Below are 25,927 nucleotides of genomic sequence, written 5' to 3' on the forward strand. Positions count from 1 at the left end.
ATGATGAAGCCCTGAGTTCAAATCTCACTACTAACAGAGTATATGGAGTAAAGATAAGCAAATGTAGGCATTTCATTACATTCAATACGCATTATGTAATAATTAAGCTATGTAACTTGAAGATAGGGATGAGAAAGAAGAAATAAGAAAGAACAATAGAAGGATTGACGTTGACCAACAGGTATAATGCTCATAACCTGTCTTAAAGAATTGTAGCCTCTTTGTACAACAAATTAATAATCATCTTTAGAAATCCAATTTTATTTCCTTATTCAAATGTGTGTGTGTGTGTGTAGCTGTTTCTCTCTCTCTCTCTCTCTCTCTTCCAAGACTAACACTCGCCCACTTGAGCCATAGCTCCACTTTCAGCTCTTTGGTGATCAAATGGCTATAAGCGTCCTATAGATTTTCTTGCTGAGGTTGGCTTTGAACCTTGGTCATTAGATATTAGCCTCCTGAATCATTTGGGTTACAATTGTGACCCACTGGTGTTGGGAGCCAGAGTGGAATCAAACTGTACTTTGATTTGCAGCAGATAATTGCTTTATTGTCTTATTGTTTTTGGCCTTGTTCTGTTCAATTGATCTGAGATTTATCATATGAATGTAACCCCCAACAGTTCCCTGATTTACCATCTGGATGTAACACCTGGAAGTTCCCTGGTTTCAAGAAGGGATATAAGCCTTGAGCTTGGAAATAAACGAGGTGGCAGTTTTTGCCTGGGCTGCAGACCTCCCGGACCCCATGTGTTTGTCTCTCTTCTATTTTTTCCAGTCCCTGCCCCCTATTTCAGGAACCCCAATTTGCTGCCGGTAGGCCCCGGCAACTGGCACCAGGTTTAGCACAATTTTTTGAAGATATAGAAATGAATAAACAGAAATAGGTCCTGACATGCACATGTTAAGGTCAATAAATGGTAACAGAAAACAATCTGGATTCAGGTACTGATAGAAAAGCCCATGGACAGTGATTTAATTCTCAACTACATGAGAGACAGAGATAGAAAGATTGTGGTTTGCACTTATCTTAAAGGATGATCCATGTGTGGGGGTGCAAATGCAATCCCAGCTATCTGAGAGGCTGAAGTAGGAGGATTACAATCTGAGGCCAGACCTAGATCAGAAACATGGCACATGATTTGAAAATTAGCTAAGCTACAAGGGATGTGACACAAGTGGTTGTGTACTTGCCTACTAAGTGTATGTACCTGATCCATAAGGTAAAGAGAAAATAGACAAAGGAAAGAAGGAAGGAAGGAAGGAAGGAAGGAAGGAAGGAAGGAAGGAAGGAAGGAGAGAAGGAGGGGAGGGAGGGAGGTAGGGGAGGGAGGGAGGTAGAGGAGGGGAGGGAGGAAAAAGAAGATGAAAGAGGGAAGGCAGGAGGAAAGGAAGTGGGAGTGAGGTAGAAGAAAGAAAGGAAAAACTGAAAAATTATCTCAATTCAGAATATCCCAAAACAAAACAAGAACAGCACAATGAGTAAATGGAATACAATATCCAGTATCCCAGGTGTGATTATAGAAGAGCAGCAAAAGGACATTTAGTAAAACCTAAGTAAACATAATATCAATTTGATAAACCTGAAGTAAATCTGGGCTTTACATGATATTATTATATGAGTTTTGTTCCAGTCTTCATGTAACAAGTCAACTGTACCGAGGTAAATAGTAGTAATAATGGAAATTTGGCATGAGGTGTCTGCAAACTCTGTGTTTTCTGAATATTTTTTCCTCAGAAGATTACAGAAAGAAAATAGCTGAAACCTGAATGTATATATTGTATTATTTAATTCTACTTAGTTGCAGAATAAATGCTGCAAACTTAAGATGAAAGAAAGAATGCAAGAAATAATTGTCATTTGAGAAGAAAAGTGTAGGTTACACAGAATCAAGAGACTTTTTAGGGGTGAGGAAATCTTTCATATTTTGATAAAGATGAGGGTGTATAAATGTGATCTTTTTTTTTCAAAACTCATTGAACTGTGCACTTCAAATCTGAACCTGTAAAGGTGGGTAAAAAAAGCTACAGTGATAAAATAATGAAGTATTCAGAACGCTACCTCTATTCTGTCTCCCTTTTTTTCTGATTTAGTTATCTTCCTTCCAAAATGAGAACAGACAGTCTCTGCAGCCTTTGCCTCATGAGATCTTTGTTCAAAAGCCACTTGGGAAGTCCAAAGGCTCATTATGATTGTGCAAGATGACTCACTCCCAATTGAACTTTTAAATAGAGAGCTTCACTCTGAAATCTTCCCTTTGTTTCTTGATCTGAATACATGCAGACATTCTTCTTTTTGCTTCCTCTAAATTCTGGGAAAAATGATTAAATGATTCATAAAGTCAAGAGAAAATTTTATTTTTCATCTCCTTCACTCAGTATAGTTTATGCTTATGTTCCTAGGATTCTATTTGTTATTTGAATTTTCTTACTTATTCACCCTTTTTTTGTTCAAAAGAAAGTACTCCTGTGTTGCCTTCCTAAGTTATTTTATTTCAGTTAGTCCTATGCAGAATATGTATTCATATTATTTATATTTCATCCTTTTAGGTATTTGACATTTTTATTTTAATGAGGAAAGTTCAAAGATAGGAAAGAAGATGAGGAAGAAGTAGAAATGAGTGAGGACATATGAAAGTGGAGAGGTGCTAAGATGTGGAAGAACAAAGCACACACGTGATCCTACCAAATTCATCTGGATGCCAACACAGCCACTCACTGAGTAGGTATATAATAGTATGCATTAATTAAATTATTAAGTAAACTAAACTCACTTTAAGTATTTTATTACTAATTAGAAGGTTAGTACAAGTTTATATGCTCAAAATACAGACTAATATAGTAAAAAATTTCTATGAACTCCATGGTTTCTTTTCTCTTTATCATTCTTTGCTTCTCATTTATTTTTTAAATGTATGTTTTGAGGTATGAAGTATATATTATCTTTCCTTTTTATAAACTCTAAATATACAACATAGGTCTGAATGGAACTTGGTCATACAGGATGTTAGGTTTTGGCTTTTGTGCCGATCCTCAGGCACAAAAATCCTGGCCACTTGCTGTGAGCTCTTTTTTCCCCTATAAGACTAGCACTCAACCACTTGAACCATCACTCCACTTCTGGATTTTGGGGTGCTTAATTGGAGATAAATTTCCCTTGGACTTTCCTGCAGACTGGGTTTAACCATGATCTTCAGATTTCTGCCTCTTGAGTAGTTGGACTAGAGGTATGAGACACCAGTGGCAAGGTAGATTGTTAGGTTTACAAATGGAAGGCCCTTCCATGGGAATTTCTTTTATAAGAACCATAAATAAATGTGTTCTGAAAATAACATTTTTAGTTCGGTGATTTAAAAAACATGCATTGCTACTTTCATAAGAAGATGTCACTAAAATCTTTACACATAATTTTCTGCATTAATACAAGTTCGATAATAGAATATCCAGAAACTGAGAATTTGCTATATTTCTCAATGAAGACATGGGGAATGTTGCAGATATTTATACTGCCCTGTGCTAAATCGTGTTAGTTCTAGGAGTGCCAGAACCCTTATCCATGTAGGGAAGGCCACCCAAGCAAAGGAACTGAGGGAAAGGGAGAACACATTTTTAAGTAAATATAGAAATTATCAGGAGCAAAGGAATTATCCTCAGTGATAAACTGATCAATATCAAGTGTCATACAGAAGTATGTAAATGGGGATGGGAGTTTGGCCTAGTGGTAGGGTGTTTGCCTAGCATGCATAAAGATCCAGGTTCAATTACCTGGTTCCACATACATTAAAAAAAAATAGTAATAAGCCAGAAGTGGTGCTGTAGCTAAAGTGGTAGAGCTCTTAAGCTTTGAAAAAGCCCAAGGAGAGTGCTCAGGCCCTGAGTTAAAACCCCAGGACTGGCAAAAACAAGAAGTATGTAATACAAAGCACCCAATTAAAGAACTAAGAGGCCAGGCCCCAGTAGCTCATGACTAATCCTAGCAACTCAGGAGGGTGAGATCTGAGGATAGCAGTTGAAATCCAGCCAGGGTACAAAAAGTCAAGGACTCTTTTCTCCAATTATCCACCAGAAAACCAGAAATAGTGCTGTGGTTCAAGTGGCAGAACACTAGCCTTGAACTGAAATGCTCAGGGACAGCGCCCAGTACGAGTCCAGGCCCCATCACCAATAGACACACACACACACACACACACACACACACACACACACACACACACAAAAGAAGCTCATAGTTAAGCAGCTAAGTATAGAATGTCTTTAAGAGACATGGATGAGCATAGGATTATCTAAAAGAATTCCGTCTGACCTAAACCAAACACCACACACACACACACACACACACACACACACACACACACACAGAACTGAAAGATGAATTTAGTTACAATAGGGTGATAAGAATGATGTCAGTTAACAATCACCAGTCACTTAAGAAAAAGTAATGAGGACATTATGCCAACTTTAGATGTCAAATTGTTAGGAATAAAATAGAAATGTATGCATTAAAGAGATCATAAAGAATGTCATATCTTCACTATCTCTAGGAAATGGAAATTTTTTAGGAGATGGAATATTATTTGAATAAATAATTGTTAAATTACATTCCCTGAGAACATTTGTTATATTGATTACTAAATAAATAGGTAAATAAATAGATTAAATGTTACTTCAGGTGAAAACAAGATATTCTGAATACATTTGAATGACCATTGGAAACTTCTTCATTGATTTTTATCAATTCATAGGCTAATATTCTTAGGGGAGTACATATGGAATACATGAGGAATAAAAGCAAAAACCAAAACAAAAATAAATAAAGATGCATATAAATCAAACTGTATTCTAAGGGCATTATAGTATAGAGAACTATCCACAAAAAAACGCTGAAAGAAGAGACCACAGGAAGTAACAAAAAAATATTTAAAATGAAGATGGAAACAATAAAATGTAATAAGAATATGAACAGAATGGAGCTTTCACTCCTAAAAAAACTAGAACTCTTAGAAATCCAAGAGTAAATTTCAATGATCTGTAGTAAAATGTTTTGTTTAGAAAAGAGGAAAGGAATTTATCTTGTGTGAGTGTTGTTCTTAATGCACTATGTTAATTCTCTTCTCTTTTTGCCCTTTGGTTAATCTCATATTGTTACTGTATCTGACTTTTCTTTTTTGCCAGTCCTGGGCTTGAGCTCAGGGCCTGAGCACTGTCCTTGGACTTTCTCAAGGCTAGAGTTCTGCCACTTGAGCCTCAGCACCACTTCCGGCTTTTTTCTATGTATGTGGTACCGAGGAATTGAACCCTGGTCTTTGTGCATGCTAGGCAAGCACTCTACCCCTAGGCCAAACTCCCGGCCCCATGTATCTGACTTTTTTATCTGGTATATTATACATGTGTTTATTTGTTTATTTGAAATAGGAAAGAGAAGGGGTGAAAACAAGATGATTGAGAGGGGGTCAGGGGAGAAAAATGGGGACAAAAACATGAGAAGGGGTATCAATGTGTGAAAAATAATGGACCTACTGCCTGGCAAATATAACTGTAACCCTTCTATACATTACCCCTACAATAAAAAATTAAAGAAAGGTAATAAAACACCATAGACATTAATGCAGGTATACTTTATACTTGGAGAAACTAAGGAAATCGTAACTTGACAGGTTGCCTAAATTGATCTTGCTCAGTAGATAGAGAAGCTCAGAAGTTATTACAGATAAATTGACTCCAAATTTTATTTCATGACCACTGTATTATACTAAATCTTCCATGCATAGACAATGAAGTTTACATTTTACTTATAAAATGTCTCTGAGACTAATATAAACATAAAAGAAATAACATTGTTTCCAAATACATGAATATTCTTTCTGGAATTAGCCTACTATTGTGTCAGCAGATCTAACAAACTTTGAGATAAGATTCAAGCAGTCAAGAGTCTTCCTGACCTTTCTTCCCCAAACTGAAAATAAGACTTGCTTGAGCAAGCACTCAAATTTCAAAGCGGCATTGATCATCTATCTTCATTTGATTAACTACCACCAAGTTTACTCATAAGGATAAAAATAACCAACATGACAAAAAACAGCCAACATGGAACTGTACTTTAATCTCATTTTACAATTTAGAGGAAACACTTTAAACAAAGGAATAAAACAAAATTTTATTTCTACATCGACTTCACCTCAAGAGTTGTAGCATTAATGCTGATAAAAGCATCTAATTTAGTTCACAAATTTAATCATGTGATTTGTCACACAGGGAAATCGCATGGAAAGAGGAGGTCTCAGATTGACTCAGGCTGCTTGGGAGAACCTTTAAGTATAATTTCTCTCTTAGGCTCTCCTATTTAACCTGCTTGGGGGGAAAAATGTCATTCATGCTTATTATTTCACTCTTTCTTGCCAAAGAGGCTACTGTTAATACCCAGCAGGGATAGCACCATGAGTCCCATTTTTCAAGGGCTCTCTAACTCAGTCATAAAAATTGGATCTGGGCACAAACTTGTCCCAATTGTGGTGCACTTTCTTGCTTGTTTGTTATAACCAGATGTATTTAAATTTTGTTCAGCTGCTTTTGAAGGTGGAAGGGAAATGACATTTTTTTTCCTGCTTTTCAGATGAATTTTGGCAATGCTAGGAATCTAAAGGGAGTTTGACTTTAAAATTAAACATGAACTTTTAGATTCTATTAAGCCCATCCTTTTGATCTAGGGCCACTGCCGATGGGCGTTTCTATTAACAAGCAAACAGAAAATAAAACCCAGTGGAAATCATCCAGTTAAAAAGGAGATGGTAATTCAGTTCCATCCAGGCCTTATGCTAATAGTCAACCAATTGTGGATGCTGTGACCTCCATGGGAGATGCATTTTGGCTCTGAGCAACATCAGACTGGGAATATGGTCCCAGATACAATTTTGCTTAAAAATTGTGTTACAGCAACATTGAGAAAGGGCACATTTTCTTTTTTTCTTTTAGAACACAAAGGAAATATGAGTCAAGTTAAAACTTAACCAACCTATTTTTGCAAACCTACTATGCTTCAAAAAGTCTAATAAGAATTGCTTCAGAAATAGTTTGCATATATTGTGAAAGATTAGCAAGGCAAGCACAAAAGAGATGGCTGGCATGATTTTATAGAGTAATATATATGTAGCTATTGAGCTATTGTAATCCTCTGCTAGGACAGTCCTAGATGTATGCTAATTATTACAAATGAGAGAAACCATGGAGCCTGTGTTTCTTTGGGTCTGTCTTACTTCACTTATATGATTTTTCCCCCCAAGTCTTTCCATTTCCTTAAGAATGGGTGATGCCATTCTTTCTGGTGGAAGCACAGAATTCCACTGAACTCCAAGACATGAAAACAAGAGTTTGTTGTTATAGTTGTTTTTAATGTAGTGTATACAGTTTTTTCTTCCATTTTATTATTTTGTCCCTTTATTTTATCCTCTGTCATCAGTTTTTGATTCTCGTACCCTGTGTCTAGTACATACATTTATCTGATTTGGGGAAGGGAAGGACAATAACAAAACAGTGAAATAACGACAAAGGATGAACCAATGCAATAGGATATTCACAAGACAGTATGTTGGAAATGTCCTTTTCAACTTGGGCTGGGGGAAGTGGGAAAAAAAAAAAAAACGAGGGGATAACAGTGTTTAACCAGAAATGTACTCAGTGCCTAATTTACATAACTGTAGCCCCCTTGTACATCACCTTTACAACAAAATAAAATTAAATGAATTAAAAAAAAGATGTCTAGAAGACAGAATGAGTTGACCTCTGCTGCAGGTATGTGCTCTAAGACTGGAGGGCTCTTTTCACTACAGAAAAGATATCAAATACTCGTTGTTTTGTGCAGTCGGAAGAGTGAACTTAGATTAAGGAGATTTGTCAAAGAGAGGAAGAGCAGCTGCACAAGGAGTGGCACAATATAAAGATGACCTAGACAACTCACGGTAAAGACAAATATAGGCTGAAACATGGGTACTCTTATGGGCAGTAAAAAAATACATATAGTTTTCAAGAAGCATTTGCAAAATTAACAAGGAAATTTTGAAGAGGAAGAAATTAAATTTTTGCTTTAAAGGATGAATCTGAATTTAATAGCTAGAAAGAATCAACTTTAACACTAAAGCAAACCAGGGGCTGTTGGCTTATGCTTGTAGTTACTCAGAAGGCTGAGATCTGAGAATGTCCATGAGATTCTTACCTTTGAATAACCACCAGAAAACTGGAAGTAGAGATGTGATTCCAAGTGGTAGAGTGCTACCTTTGAGCAAAAGAGCTCAGGAAAAGACCTCAGGCTTCAAGCCCCATGATGGAAAACTAAAAGACTAAAGAAAGAAAACATATTGCAACTAGTAAAATCTGAAACAATATACTTATTAAAAAATGAAGGGAAAATAGTTTGGATTCTGTACTTTATTTTTCAAGGAGAATGAAAGAAAAATATAGATGCTAAGTGAGATATGAAAATTCTTAGAAACAAAGTATCCCCAAAGTCTCTGGCTTTTAGTCTGAGATTTTTTTTTTTTGAACTCAGGGAAGTTGGTATTTCTTAGCTGGTATGCCTACCAAGTAAGAAGTGTATAATATGCATCAATGAAGCATGGTATGCCTGTTCATTCTTGCTTACATTTGGGTGACTAGAGAAATGGAGAAAGAATTGCCTGGTAGATGATTACATAATACATGATTGTGGCAAAAATGGTCCATGCACTTTTCATTATCTTCTTTTCTATTACTGTATGTGTATTAAATCTGAAAAAGCATCAGCAGCAGGTAAAATGACAACATCAATAATAAAAATTCATGCCCCTAAATCTTAGTAAAGAGGCCAATCAGATTACAATGGCTTGCATTAGCTGGAAGGCCCAGGAATGCTCATTGACTTGTGTGTGTGTGTGTGTGTGTGTGTGTGTGTGTGTGTGTGTGTGTGTGTGTGGCAGTCCTGGGTCTTGAATTTAGAGACTGAATACTGTCCTGAACTTTTCTATTCTACAACTTGAATCCTAACTCCTCTATGCTCAGATCTCAGCCTCCTGAGTAGGTAGGGTTACAGTATGTACACTCAGCATCCAGCTCAGGAATGTGCTTTGTAATGGAATTGACATTCAGAAAAGCAGATGATTATTTCCTCACACTTATTTCTCTGCTCAATAACAGGATTATAGAGATTATTGTCGATCCTATCCAGAAACCATGTGATGATATATTAACAGCAACTAAAAACTGAAAATATGGCTGAAGATAGAAAACCTGAAAGGCACAGCATCTATGACTCACAACTTTGAAAATGAATATCTCCTCTTCTTTTGCACTATTAGCAGCATCTCAATGCATTGCTAAGGAACACAATGAGAAAGCTGTATTAATTTGTTAGAGATATGAAATTATATCACTCTTCTTGATTCTACTCTCTGTGATAATCACTTAGATAGGAATTAATTATGCTTAAGTAAAAATAATTTTGTCTTTAGACCTAATAAACAAATTTTCAGAAATTCATGCTGAATGAAACTGAGGATAAATGAAAAACTTAATACACTTAGCATTTATTCTCTCCTAGCATGAGTAATTCCATATTTCATTCCTTCAATATTTGTCAAATGAGACCCTTGTTTCTCACATACATAAGGGAATTGATGGAAAACATAAATGACTTATAATGTACAAATAATTATTTTAACTCTTTAATAGATTAGTAATGTTAGAGAATATAATATGTAATCATAAACTAATAAAATTAATATCTAAAAGCTAGTTGAGGACTGATAAATGAAATAGTAAAAGAACACATGGAAATTCAGAAGAGAGAACTTTAATGAAATTCAAATACCAAAAGGATTATGGTTGAAGTAACAAGAAAGTGACTTTAAGCATTCAGCCTTGTGTTTGACTCAAATATTAACATTTGTGAAATAGAAAAGTATTTTATTAATATTTATAATCAGGTAAAAAGGAATCAAAAGTTGATTTTTGAGAAACTCACCTTTGGTTGTACAACTTGTGTAAATCTTGCTGCTAATTTGACAAGATTATTCAAAATAAAAAATAATTACACATAGACCTAATAGTTCATGCACAGGAATTTGTGACAGATTACACTCACATAAATGAACAAGAGTTGCACAAATAAAATGCTTGTCACCCTTGGTTTAAAAATAGAACATTAGCCTTCTTTATTTTTTTATTATCTCTTTTATCATTTATTTCTATTGTTACTGTAGTGTTTGTATTCATAAGGATTACAGTTACATGAATCAGGTAATGAGTGTGATTCTTTTTGAATTACGCCTCTCCTTCCCTCACTCTCTCCCAGGTTTTTCCCTCATGTCCCATGCACAAATATGCAATTCATTGTTGCATTTGTTCACACTTATAGCTTTCACATACACTCCTATGCCCTCACAAGTAGAAATAAAGTAACAAACAAGACCAAAGGAAGAAAATAATAGCAGCAACAATGGCAACTAAAAATGCCTCTTGTTTCCTTTCTTTGGAGTTCATTTCATAGACATGGGATCATCTGCATGTAGCTATAGAGACCTCAACTTGTGCATGTCTACAATCTTATATAATTTATAATGTCCCAGTGTGCTCTCAAATATATTTTTATAAATATATTTCATATAAATATATAGTATTTCTTTTGTCACTCTTGGGACTTGAATGTTGGGCCTGATTGCTGTCCCACAATGCTACTTCCTGTTTTCTAGTGGTTAATTGGAGATAAGAGTAGCAGAGATCTGCAATAGAGCAAAATCTTGATACATAAGGCCATATAATGTGAAGCTAATTGAAAGGACCTCCAGGATATTGAAACAAAAGCCATATAATGAATAATTGTTGTCCTTAATGTACTATGTTGTCTCTCATCTCATTTGCTATCCCTTGGTTATCTCATACTGGTATAGTATCTCACTTTGTTATCTGATATATTGAATTTATTTGTATTTGGATATTTGAAATTTGATAGGGAAGGGGGGAAAACTAAGACGGGAGGGGGGTGTGAGGGGGGAGGGAAATGGGTACCAAGACATGTGAAAGGGTATCAATGTATGCGAATTAATGCACCTTCTATCTGGAAAATATCATGTAACCCTTTTACTAATTACAATAAAAAAATTAAAAAAAAAAAAAAAGAGTTTCCTGGTCTTTAGTGCCTGCGCTGGCTTTGAGCCTCAATCCTCAATCTCAGACTCCTAAGTAGCTAGGATTATAGGCATGAGCCACTAGCACCCAGAATGTATTATTTATTTTATACAGATATATATTCTTTCATATAAATATGTATGTATATATATATTTCAATGTGTTTACTTATGGATTTATATGTACAGAGTAGTTAATCCTCTATATTTCTACCAAGATGATCCCTATTCTTGTGTACTTTTTACAATTCAATTTTATATTATAAAATATCAGGCAGATTGAAAAAAACGAGTTTTTATGAACTAAAATAGAGGAATCTGTTACATGTACTAAGTAATATGAAAGGATAAGCAGCCTTTGTTTATATAACTTTTTGCATTTACATGCTTTTTAGAACATGCAGCAATCATATAGGCTCATATTCTTCATGTTTGTAATGTTACTAACTGGAATTTTACCCTTGAGCAAGTTACTTAGTAAATTTTGTTAACTGAGAGAAGATATTAAACTGATTTTAATGTAATTTGCCCCTACTAATGGAGAAGGAAATTAAAGTTATCTTTTACTCTGACACCATTCTATCATCTTCCTGTGGGGCCCATTGCAAAATAATGTTTAATACCTGAGCTAGGAATTCAGTCTAAAAGTAGGTCCTCATAATATGGCAGAGTGAGCTCTAGTTACTCTGATGAATACTGTATCTGGTTCAAGGGAAAATTAAATTCTCCTTGCCCTTGGGCTGATCCGATCCGGCCTATGAGGTGCTGTGTATCTTCTTTAGCCAAAACACTTGCAAAGTTATTGGTCATTAAATTATCCACTCTACAGTCCAACATTGTTACTTGATTTAAAGATATCCTACAGTTGTGAATCCCACAGATCTATTATCACTGTATTTAAGGTTATTGCCTTTAATTTGTTTCGAATTTGCCAGCACTTATACATTGCCCCTAGTCCCTTTTCCCCCTGCTGTAACAATGTACAAGAGAATGAAATAGACATGGGTTTTCTTCCCCTCAGTGCCATCAGCTTGTTTATGCCACTGTGTTAGGGGGCTAATTATTTCATATTTTGTACTGGAATGGTCTCTCGCCCTGTACTCAGTTTGCTTATTTCAATATAGTATATCTATCTCTTAGAAGATAACTTTAAGTTTCAGTTCTGGACCTATTTCAGGCTAAAAAGTCCTTGAAAATGACAAATATCTACAATGATACATGACCTTGAAAATAACTGACATTTTAATTTTGCTTGGGTGAGATCTGAAATACCAAAAGGGGACAAATATTATCCACAAATATCATCCAGTTCTGGCAATATTTTTGTTTAGTATTATATAGTTGTATTTTTCAGAACTAAAACCAAATAATATGAAGTAAGGAAGGCAGAGACAGATTTAAAAGAGAAGCAGTATTAGTTATTTACATATACTCAATAATTTGATCATTAGGTCAAATTTAATCTCATATAAATGTTCATATTTTTAGACAGTTAAGGTACATAATCATGATGTAGGGAAGAAATGGACAAATGACCTCAGAAAACATTATACTACAGAAGAAAGAGCACTGGCAAGATCAAATATAGAGTATTGTCTGGTTCAAAGACCAAAAATTCAGTAAAACTAATTTCTCATCTGTACTTTATATGATATAAAGCTTCCTGATACATGATTTAGTGGTAGCCTTTTTCAGGTGTGTTTTAAATTCTGTGACTTTTATGTCATTAAATCACCAGGAATCTCTGCTTTTTTATCAATGACTAAATTATGATAGTTTCATATTTCTTAGTTTGTAGATTTGTTAAGAAGGATATTATTAGTGATGGTAAGCCAGTTAATTTACTAGATTTCCATCAGAAAATATATGAAATGAAATTGTAAACAAAGCTCTGGTTAAGTTTCTGCACAGATAAGAGCATAGCTACTAAAGTAGAAAGACATCGGACCAATGCTTACTATCCAGTATCTACAGGGAGCTCAAGAAACGAATCCCCCCCAAACCCAACAAACCAATCACTACATGGGCAAGGGGACTAAAGAGAGTCTTATCAAAAGAAAAGATTAAAATGGCAGAAAAGCATATGAGAAAATGAGCATCATCTATGGTGATAAAGGAAATGAAAATAGAAACAACCCTAAGATACCACCTTACTCCAATCAAAATGGCCAAGATTCTAAACTCAGACAATGACAGAGGCTGGCAGGGTTGTGGAGAAAAAGGAACGCTACTACAATGCTGGTGGGAATGTAAACTAGTTCAGCCACTCTGGAAAGCAGTGTGGAGGTTTCTTAAAGAACTGAAAATAGACCTTCCTAAGATCCCACAATACCACTCCCAGGAATTTATCCTGAACATTATAACCCAGCATATTGTAAGGACAACTGCTCAGCTATGTTCATCTCTGTCTGCACTATTCAAAACAGCCAAGCGATGGAAACAATCCAGATGCCCTATTGCAGATGAATGTGATAAATACACACACACACACACACACACACACACACACACACAATGGAATTCTATGTAGCCAACAGACAAGATAAAATAATGGGAAATGGATGAATTTAGAGTGAATCATGTTAATGAGACAAGTCAAGACCAAAGGAACAAAAGGCACATGGTATCCTTAATATGTGGCTATTAGATCCAAACAGTACAAGAGTGATGACTCAAAATTTATGTACTCAGTGCTATGGACATGGTATTGGAAATATAAACACAACTACATAGATATAAAAATTTATAACTCTATAGACATAATGTTTTATTATATAGATTAATATGTATCTATGACATACAAACCCTCAGCCTAATTTTAATTATGTTCTAACATCTAGGTGCCAGTGGTTCCCTTCTTGAATACTTGTTTGTTAAACCTGTCATTTGAAATATGATATAAAAAATCAATGTTAATAAATTCTTTAAATAAAAATAATGGAAAAAAGCTCTCTTTTTTAGCATCTTGGATATTTTCCATGACATTTATATACCTACTATAGTTTATTTCAAGTTACTGACATGTGATGTATGAAAGGAGAGACACACAGCATTAGCAAATCAATATGTTGTTTTTCTTATGTAAGATTCAATACATACAAATAGGAGAAAGATAATATAACATGTTACATAGTACCTAGAAAACAATGTATTTTGAATGTTTGTTGAGTATTTTTAAGAATAATTTACCTCATTTTATACAATATATTTTTATTTTGAATATTGACTGTGCTAAAATAAAGGTTTATAAATTTCAGAAAATTTAATAATCTTTTCTTGTGACTTGATATCAGCCAATTTTAATGTCAAAATTTGGAACCAAAATTATTTTGAAAAGCTCCTGTGTGTCATTTCCCCGCTCAGCATACTGCATTTTCTTATCTACTGAAAAGTTTATCTCAGCCTTTCAAGTTCCAGGTTTAACTCTAGGGTAAGAGAATAAAAATTGATCTAAGTTATTAGATTTGTGTTAACTACTGACAATAACAACTATGCTAGATATTGTTGATAAATATTTAATTGTTTTTGTAAATTCATGTATCTTTGCTTGTATCTATATTATTTTGTCAATGCTTCATGAAATATGAACAATTTTCTTATGGCTAAGACATTTTAACTTCTTAGAAAACAAAAATTCTAGAGTTAATTAAAAATGAGAAACTTCCATCAATTAAGTAGAAGTATTTTCATGTATTTCCAGAAATAAATGATAACTTATAAAAGGAATTTTTATAGTTTTACAACCTTTCTAAACTGTCAGGAAAAAAATGATTACAGCTTGGACAATGGCCATGATGATCAAGTTCTCTGTGATAAATTAGTTATAAATGCCTTATTTTGAGGGCCTTCCCTCACCTGTTATTAAAAAAAAAAACTTCATAGATACAGATGGACATTTTGAAGAACAAAAAACCAGACCATAAAACATTCAAGCTCTCAATGTCAGATCTAAAGACAGGAATACAATTAACATATAATTTGCATATCAGTCATAGGTAAAAACAACAACTTCAGTCTAAAGTAAATCAAAGGATAATGCTAATATTATCATGATATCATAAAAGTTGGTTTGGGCAAACATGTAAATAGATACGTAGTTTTATGGAATTAAAAATGCATAGCTCAATACCATAGTTTAGTGGTCTCACTTAAGAAAATGAAATCAGATTCATATGGGCAGGAACATTATAAACAATGTTAGGGAGAAAAATAAAAACAGAAATGTAATGAGTCAAAATGGGAAGGAGGTGACATTTTGCCAAAAAGTTAGACTTAGCTAACAGAATTAAGATGAATGGGCTAATAAGTAAGTGTTTCCTAATTTATATACATTTTTTAAAAAATCAATTACTGGTCACTGATATAAAGGAAGCTACCTAATTAAAGAAAATCATAATTCTGTATCTAAATATGCTCTTGACTCACCTTTCAGGGCTATACTCTATTGATCAAGTGGCTGAATACCGAGGAATCTGTGTTACCACAGTGAGTAGATAATGAAAACAATTGTATAAAAAGGCTATCTTTGAAAATATCCATACATAGACTAGAGGAAAAGGGCTCCTAGATTCTTGATCACAAGTTATAATCTGTCATTAATTTCTAGATACTCAAATCCTTACTACCTTTGCAATGGGCAAAACTCTAAACTTGGCAACCAAGTTATGAATATAACAGAGTTCTAGAATACTGACAGCCAGACTCAGAGGAGGCTCCACTGTGCTGCTGGACACATTCAGTGCACATTTTGCTTATTCCTACGTAGGGGTTTGGAATAGATTTGGCTTTTGGGAAACCAGCTATGTTAGCTTTTTAGCTGTGGAGTACAAGTTACTTTGATATTGACGTTCACATGAAAGAATTCAGTATTGTTCCAGTCTATGGCAAGATGAGATAAATCTACAATTCTATTCCATCATTATGAAAAAGGTTAGCTTCACAGATTCTAGTCTGCAAGATCATTTCCACCATCTCTCTCTTATTTGCATGGAATTGCTACTGAAGAAGCCAGAGTCCCTAAACTGGAACAGACAGATCCATGATATTTTTATTTTCAATTAACCACCAAAAAGGTGGAAGATTTAAGTGGTAGAATAGCACAGACATAAAATATAATAAAAATAGTTAATTCATTTTTTCAGGTCCAGTCAATTAACAAGAATATGGAGATTTACAAATTTATGAATATGTCTACATAGTTGCCAGTCATTGTTATCTCCATTCTCCATTTCAATAAGAGTCCTGATACTGGAACAACAGACATTCAAAGGTTGAAAATGTATCCTTCTTTAGAATTTGTAAAATTTTTTCTTAATACCTATCCTTGTATTTACCAGATTCTTACTTGCTTCTCTCATTTGTTTGAAGGAGTTAAAAAGTCCCCTATGTATTACTTAGAGGGTCCTCTGAATTCCACATTTGGGGATAATTATGTTCAACTCTCATAAATTTTCATCAGACTATCCTTACCCAATAACTATTGTGCTGAGAATGATTATCTCCTCCCAAGTTATATAAAGCATGATTCACTTCCATCACTATGCAATTCTAGGTTAGCACTGATGAACGGTTTGACAATTGTTCTATTACAGAGACTAAAGGGCTTCGCCTCCTCTGGAGGGTCAGGTGGTCACTGCAAGCAAAGTGGTAGGTATTCCATCTTATTTTTATGTTTTTGAACCATATTTGTGCCAAGCAATACTGGTGGTGATTTTCCTAGGAAGAAAGTCTTTTTGAAGTTTTTCTTTAATGAATGAGCTTAATGAATTATCTGTATGATAATGAAACAACCAAATTGGTCACAGGTTAATAGTGGACTTTATTCAATGTACAGGCCTTATCCTATGAGGGAACCTGAAGGTAAATTGGCTTATCCAGGCTTTCATTACCCAGAGCAAGAGGGCCCATTTTTAACTCTCATACTATTTGTCATGATTTTCTGAACATCACTGGAAAGGATGAGATTTTGAGAAGATGGAAGCCTTGGGTGATGGATAGTTTGGAGTTGAGAATGTATCTAAAGATTATTAGCCATCAGCTCTCTCAGTGATTGAGATACTACATGCCAGAAGTTGTGTGGAAGGGTGGAAGCTTAGGCAAAGATAATGTCCATGATTTACTTTCCTAATCATGAATCAAGTCTTGATCTTAAGAGCGATGTCAACGAGGAGAGAAATACAATACGTAGTTTAAGATGCAGTCACATTTAAAGAAACTTGTTGCAAAATTCTGTACATATGCCTTATAGTTTCAAGACTACTAAATATGTTAGTATTTATTTAAAAAAATTGTTGACTTGATTTAAAATCTACTTGTGTCCGGCAATTCATCATTTGAATAATACTTCTCATAAATCTTGAAAAAGGGGCACATCGCTTCTTCTGTCACAAAAATCATTATTTTCCTAGATCACAAAATTCGAAAACACTATTTTCATTAGCAGAAATATAAAAAAACAGCTATCACTTAGCATCATCTTATATGGTTATATGTACATAGCTATTGAAAAAATATCCTATGTTAAAGTGAATGAGAACATAAAGGTCAACCAAGGCAAACTTTCACAGTTCAGAGTGCCATCTGATTAAAAAGGACATTATTTAAAGATTTTTGTAATGCATATGTTCCTATACCACAGGGAAAAATATTTAGAGAATATGGAAAGGTCCAACTCTCAGGGTCTAGGAAAGATCCCAGGTACCTTGACCAAGGGATTGGTAACTTTTCATAATTTTAAGCTTATCAAACTGGTGTAAGCACACAGGTATGTCAGCCTGAATATGTGATGCGATAAACAGAGCCCAACTTCCTGGGGCTTTCCATTTTTTTAACCATAAAATCTGTGAAAGTGAACTGAGAAGTAATTTTAAGCATTTTTATGTTACAACAAACATCAATGTATTATAGAATGAACTGCAAGGTATGCATGAACTCATGAGATAAAAACAGGAGACTTCAAAGAAATTTCATACTTGCTACGGGCTAATTTAGTCTAGATCCCAGGAGCACAGGGCACACACTTCATTTTCTGTGTACTGAAAGGGAAAAAATCATTAAAAACATTGAAGACATACTTCCACAAAACACATTTGTTACACAGATTTTTTTAAAACTATGAGTCCACAGGTGATTGGATGTAGGAAACTGAATCCCTACCATTAATAGCCATGGTCAACTAGATTTCTAATAAATTCAGATGGAGATGCAACTAGAGACAGGACTTCACATAAAGTATGCAATTCTTACACATGCCAAGTGTGTGGCAAAACATATCCTTGGCGAGCAGATGAAGTTCAGATGAATGAATAATGCCTAAATAACTAGGTGTCTCTTAGGTCCTACTTAAAGATAAGGCATTGTTTTTGTAGGTGATCTGTCCATAAGTTCACTTTTATAAGTCTATGTCTGCATAGATGCCTTGTTTTGAATACCTTATGACCTGAATCTTTTTTTTCCGTTTTGTATGGTTTGTAATAAATCCAAAGAATAAAGTAGCATTTACATTTTTTCATATATTTTTATTGTAATTAATAGAAGAGTTACATGATATTTGCCAGATAGATGTGCATTAATTCCCATATATTGATACCCTTTCACATGTCTTGGTCCCAATTTCCCTCCCCCCGACCCCCACCCCTCATCTTGTTTTCCCCCGTTCCCTATCCAGTTTCAAATAACCAAATACAAATACATCCAATATCAGGTAACAAAGTGCGATACTGTAAAAATATGAGATAACCAAGGGACAGCAAAAGAGACGAGAGATAACATAGTACCTTAAGAACAACAATCATTCATTATATGGTTTATGTTTCTATATCCTAGAGATCCTTTCATTTAGCGTCATACTATATGGCCTTTTGTATCAAGGTTTTGCTCTATTGCAAATCTCTGCTAGGAGAGCCCAAGGTTTCTACTGATTATGACAAATGAGGGAAACTATTGAGCCTAACTTTCTTTCAGTCTGGCTTACTTCACTTAATATGATCTTTTCTAAGTCTTTCCATTTCCTAAAAATGGGGCAATGTCATTCTTTCTGACACCAGCATAGAATACCATTGGGTACAAATACCACATCTTGTTGATCCACTCATCAACTGAGGGACATCTAGGTTGGTTCCATATCTTTGCTATGGTAAATAGTGCTGCAATGAACATTGTTGTGCTGGTGGATTTAGTATGTCTTTGTTTCTGGATGACTGGGTAAATGCCCAGTAGTGGAATTGTTGGGTCATAGGGGAGCTCTATGTTTAGTCTTTTGAGGAACTGCCATACTGCTTTCCATAGTGGTTGAATGAGTTTGCACTCCCACCAACAGTGTAGTAGTGTTCCCTCCTGATCATATCCCCTCCAGCATCTGTTGTTATTAGTTTTCTTGATCCTGGCCATTCTAACTGCAGTGAGGTGGAATCTTAGTGTTGTTTTGATTTGCATTTTTTTTATGACCAGAGATGTTGAGCATTTCTTCATGTGTCTGTAGGCCATTTTTGTTTCTTCTTCAGAGAAGACTCTCTTTAAGTCTTTGGCCCATCTTTTAATGGGATTGTTGTTACTCTGGAGATTAGTTTTGGATTGATTCAATTTTTCAAGCTGTTGATATATTTTAGATATGAGGCCTTTGTCTGTTGTATGGTTGGTGAAGATCTTCTCCCACTCTGTAGGCTTCCTAATTAGTTTACTACCTATGTCCTTTGCCATACAAAAGCTCTGCAGTTTAATGCAGTCCCACTTATCCTGCCTTTCTCTGATTTGTTGTGATTCTTGGTCTTTATTAAGAAAGTTTCAACCTGTGCCAAGGAAGTCTAGTGTATCTCCTATTCCTTCTTGTCAGCTTTTACCTCCAGGTCTTTGATCCATTTGGAGTTAATTCTAGTACAGGGTAACAAAGGAAGGATCCAACTTTAGTTTTCTGCATGTGCTTAACCAGTTCTGCCAGCACCACTTGTTGAAGATGCTATCTTCCTTCCACTCTATTTTTTTTTGGCTCCCTTGTCAAAGATTAGGTGGCCATAGGTCTGTGATTTAATATCCGGGTCTTCAGTTCTTTTCCATTGGTCTTCTTGTGCCAGTACCAAGCTGTTTTGATAATTATAGCTCTATAATAGAGTCTAAAGTTTGGTATTGAAATTGCTCCTGCACTGTTCTTTCTGCTAAGAAGTGTTCTTGCTATACGGGGTCTTTTATTATTCCATATGAAATTTTGGATTGCCTCTTCTATTTCTTTAAAGAATGACATTGGGATATTGATGGGTATTGCATTGAATTTGTAGATAGCCCTTGGCAAGATTGTCATTTTCACGATGTTGATTTTTCCAATCCAGGAGCATGGGAGGTTTTTCCATTTCCTCAGTTCTGCTTTAATTTCCTTTTTCAAGGTTTTAAAGTTTTCATCAAAAAGGTCCTTTACATTCTTAGTTAAGCTAATTCTTAGGTACTTTATTTTCTTTGAGGCTATTGCAAAAGGAGTTGCTTTCCTGATTGTTGCCTCATTCCTCTCACTGTTGGCGTAGAGGAATGCAGTTGATTTTTGAGGGTTAATTTTATAGCCTGCTACCCTTCCAAAGTTTTGAATCAGCTCAAGGAGTTTGGGAGTAGAGTCTATAGGATTCTTTAAATCGCAAAGAGGGAAAATTTTACTTCCTCTTTCCCTATTTGGATCCCCTTTATGCTTGCTTCTTGCCTTATTGCTCTGGCTAGGAATTCTAATACTATGTTAAAGAGGAGTGGAGAGAGTGGGCATCCTTATGTCGTTCCTGATTTTAGAGGGAACGGATTTAGCTTTTAGCCATTAAGTATAATACTAGCTGTGGGTTTGTCATACACAGCCTGCATTATATTGAGGAATGTTCCATGGATTCCTAGTTTCTCCAGAGCTTTTAACATAAAGAGGTGTTGGATCTTGGCAAATGCCTTTCTGCATCTATTGAGACAATCATGTGATTTTTGTCCCTGCTCCTGTTGATGTGTTGAATTATATTAATTGATTTGCATATGTTGAACCAGCTTTGCCTCCCTGTGATGAAACTTGTTTGATCATAGTGTATAATTTTTTTGATGAGTTGTTGGAGACGGTTGGCCAGTATTTTGTTGAGAAGTTTTGCATCACTGTTCATCAAGGAATAGGTCTATAGTTCTCTTTCTTTGATGAATCTCTGTCTGGTTTGGGGATGAGGGTTATACTGGCTTCATAGAATGAGTTTTGTAAAGAGCTTTCATTTTCAATTTCGTTGAAGAGCTTGAGGAGTATTGGTGTGAGCTCTGCTTTGAAGACCTTTTAGAATTCAGCTGTGAATCCATCTGGCCCTGGGCTTTTCTTAGGTGGAAGGTCTCTTATTGCCATTTCTATTTCAGTGCTTGAAATACGCCTGTTTAGTTGGGTTAGTTCTTCTTGGTTCAGTGTGGGTATGTTAATATTGGCCAGGAATTCGTCCATTTCTTCTAGATTCTCAAATTTGTTGGCATAAAGGTTTGAGAAGTATTCCCTCATGATACTCTGGATCTTGGTAATTTCTGTTGTGATATTACCATTTTCGTCTGCGATTTTGTTTATTTCGGTATGTTCCCTCCTTTTTTTGGTAAGATTTGCTAAGGGTTTGTCAATTTTGTTAATTCTTTCAAAGAACAACTCCTTGTTTTGTTGATTCTTTCTACAGTTTTTTTGGATTCCATTTCATTTAATTCTGCTTTGATTTTAATAATTTGCTTCCTTCTAGTGGGATTAGGGTTGGTTTGTTGCTCTTTTACTTTTATGTTTGCTTGTTTGGTTGGTACTGGACCTTGAACTCAAAGCCTTATGCATTCTTCAGCTTTTCACTTCCAGCCTGGTGTTCTTTAGCAATAACCTCCACTTCTGGCTTTCTGCTGGTTAATTGGAGATAAGAGTCTCCTAGGCTGTTATGCTTGGGATGGCTTCAAACAATGATCTTCAGATATCAGGATCAAAATTCATTGTGAAGATTAAATAAATTCCAAGGGTCATGTACATGCATGATTGAAACAGAGATAATTATTGTTTATAATTTGTCTATGAATGTTACTGCATCTATGAATGTTAACGTAGCTGAGGATGAAGCTTATGCTGTTTCCTCTTTAGCTTTTGAAGGAAAGTTTGTTGACTCTGAATACGGCTTCCTAAGATTTATGTGATCCTGGATGAGATGCATTGATACCATGTACAAGATTACTAGTGAAGGAAAACCCCTACAGGCACACCCCTTTTACTTTTCAATCAGAATTTGAATTTTGACATCTGTTATTACTGACTTTTATGTACTGGCTGTGACAACTGAAAAAATTACAAATGAGATGTACTCTACTGATTCTGAAACTGTATCTATAGAAATGAGCATTCACAAAATTAAGGAACTAATTTATAAACATATATGGACTGGGATCCATGCTAGGTGAGGAATAGAATCTGCAGAATGCGATTGAGATCACAGAAATATGTTAGATGTTGTGGTAAATTTTGTTTGTGGGTAGCAGTAAATAAATGTATGTAATACTTTGGAATGTGAATTATTTGATTTACTAGCAATAAAAATATTGCCACAATTCTATAGAAAACATTAAGAAAAACGACAAGGTTAACTGATATTTAGGGTGCCGGGATTAATCACCATCCCAGATGCACTATCACTTTAGGAAGAATCTAGTAATATCTTATGATTCATTTTAAAACTCAGACAATTTTAAACTAACACTAACAATGAATGCTGTGCTGAATACTTTATTGGCATTAATAATTTATAGACATGAATTCATTTAAGTGCTATAACTCAATATCAGGGAAGGTGAGTATTATTTTCTCTGCTGTATGGAAAAGATAAATGAGTATAAAAAGATGCAATATTTTGCCCTAGTCATGTGGGTATTATGGTAGCCACCAAGTTTCAACCCTGTGCTTTATCCATCCATTTTCGTGTCAATCTCCGGGTAATACCCAGTTAGGATAATTAATTATTACGAAGCAAAATTTCCATGTTCTCTCAAGCAAATTTAATCCCCTGGCCCAACAGTTTGATTCACACTAGGACCTTTTGAATATCACTACTTTTGTTTCAGAATAAACTAGCCCTGAAACTTGAGATCATACCAGCAATGAGAAGTTTATGTCTATACTACTGTCTCCAGTTAATGTTCCTGCATGTCTTTTTTATGCTTTGTCTGCACTATAATCTGAGACCCTTTCTTTCAAAATATTTTCATAGACACAGACTTGTAATAGATTAACTAGATATTACTTGAAAATACAAAAAATTATTATTAATACAAGACTTGCTATGTTGGAGTTTTTTTTTTTTTAACCAAAAGTGTATCCATAGATTTCAACCATTATAAGAGACATTTCAAAGAATAATGAAGAATTGCTCAATAGTATACTACTAGTTTCAATAATCCCTTAAGTATTTCCTATATTACACATCAAACATAAAAGAATAACCTTTACTATTTGACCTTTTACCCCAAGTCATAAAAATGAATGAATCAGTGGTGACTCTGCTGTGATGCATCAAATCAGAGTTGAGAAGACCTTGTCCTCTCTTGTATCATGAACTTGCTTCCTGTATAAGGAATGAATGAACGATAGGTTTAATATCAGAAGAAGACATAAAAGTCATCCTTTTATTTTGAACCCGAACTTCCTACTGCCAGATTAGGTCTCTGCAGAAGTGTGTGGCTGCAGTGGTTCCTGACCTACAAGGTTTTCTCAGTCTATGCACGGGTCTCTGCAATCTCTTTATTTCTGTGGAGTTGCTGTATATTATAATATGCAGTTTTCAGGAAAAACATCATTCAGATAGTAGACTCAACTATATATGATATTCACAATGGTTCTGAATATCCTTTTAGATAGAAATAGATATATAGAAATAGAAATAGAAACAATTTAAATTACGTTTCAGTTTGTTAACGGTTTTGTGAGGAATACAAATAAAGCATTGGTAGTGGCACACATAAATGTTCAGTGAATATTAGTAATGGTTTAATGATTATTAGTTAAACTCAGAAAGTCACTACACGTTGGCCAATACCTTTTCATCAAATATTAATGACATTTAGTATAATATAGTGGCTTTAGAAATGGTAATTGGAATGCTGTAGGCTGGCTAACATGGAAATGACAGGCAAATCTATTCATATCACTGAGATGTAAAAGTCATGCTCTCTCTTGGGGCCTTTCATGGGACACCTACCCCCAGGGTACAGAGTCAGGTTGAATGTCCTTCATTTCCAGTGAGAGTCCCATTTCTAGGACACAGTAGCCTGTCATCATTTTTATAAGAACCTCACCAGGAAGCCTGATTTGAATGTAATGAACAGCCCCTGGGGAGTTTCACCTAAGTGGTCATTAATGCTTTGCATATTTGCAAGGTGTATCCATCCATTCTTTAGCTGGTCTTCATCAAAATGGTGTGTGTTTATTGATGAATAAACAGCATAAAAGCTGAAGAGAGTATATAAGGGTATCAGGCAGCATAAAATCTATTAAATAGATGTTCAGGTGGTATTATGAGAGAATGTTGATTACAGTACTTGTGTGTGTTCCAAAATAAGAGTACTTAGCATTAAGTTTATTTCTTGGTATTTATGTGTGGTATTTATTCACATTTTCCTTGACTATGCCACTCCCTGTTTTTCCAGGGCATTATTTCTCTAGGTTTCCAAATTGACTGCATAGATGAGGATACATAATTATTCCCAAATTTGTTAAGCAATAACTGTGTTTTGAAAGAACATGTGCTGAATAAAAACAATGAAATCCACCTATGTAACTACTATGGGCTCAAAAAAAACTAAATTTGCTGGTTCCAAAGGATTATTCCTTGTTCTTATATCTTATTCTGTATATATTTGCTTTCTTCTTTATTGTTTCTCCTTCTTTCCTACCTACTGCTTTGATTCTGTTCATTTTGGTTTCCTTTTTCCTCTATTTTTCTGTGTTATGATCTGCATCATTTGTTTTAATTGACATTTGACTGACCAAACACTATTTTTTTTTTTTTTTTTGTGGATCATTGAGCTTGATCTTGACCTGGGTGCTGTCCCTGGGCACTTCAGCTCAAGGCTATAGCCCTACCCTTAGGCCAAGCCCCACTTCCTTTTTTCTAGCAGTTAATTGGAGATAAGAGTCTCAGGTCCTTTTGTACCCTGGCTGGTATTGAACCTTGATCCTCAGATCTCAGCCTCCTAAGTAGGGAGGATCACAGGTGTGAGCCACCTTGCCCCAGCAAAGATTAAATGTTTTGAATTTGCATTAGATCATAGCATGAAAAAATCTCCCATTCAGTAGTTTTACCTATCATTTCTTTTTCTCAAAAATTAGCAGATTCACCATTTTATTCATGTGTCAGTCCTGGGGCTTGAACTCAGAGCCAGGACCCTGTCCCTGATTTCTTTGCTTATTTGTCCTCTATCATTTGAGCCACCCCTCCAGGTCAGGATTTTCCATTACTAATAGGAGATCAGAATGTAATGGACTTTCCTATCTGGGCTTTCTTTAAACATTTACTTTAGTATAACTTTCAAGATATTTTCTATAACAGTATCTTTTAGCAGAGATGTACATATTGTCTTCCTTCAGTGATGGTGAGAAATTTGTTCCACATATTCCTTGATTTCTTGTTGCCAAAAATCATATTTTAGCAGCATGCATTTTCCTTTTTGCCTGATAGTGTCTTTCTTGATTCTTGACTTTCCTTTCAGTAATTTTATGAAACTAGTTGTATTTACCACACTAAATATTTCTTAATTGGCTTTTGGACAGTAGGTCCAGAGCCT

This window comes from Megascapheus bottae, chromosome 19, assembly GCF_031878675.1.
Source record: "Megascapheus bottae isolate mThoBot1 chromosome 19, mThoBot2.hap1, whole genome shotgun sequence".
NCBI lineage: Eukaryota > Metazoa > Chordata > Mammalia > Rodentia > Geomyidae > Megascapheus > Megascapheus bottae.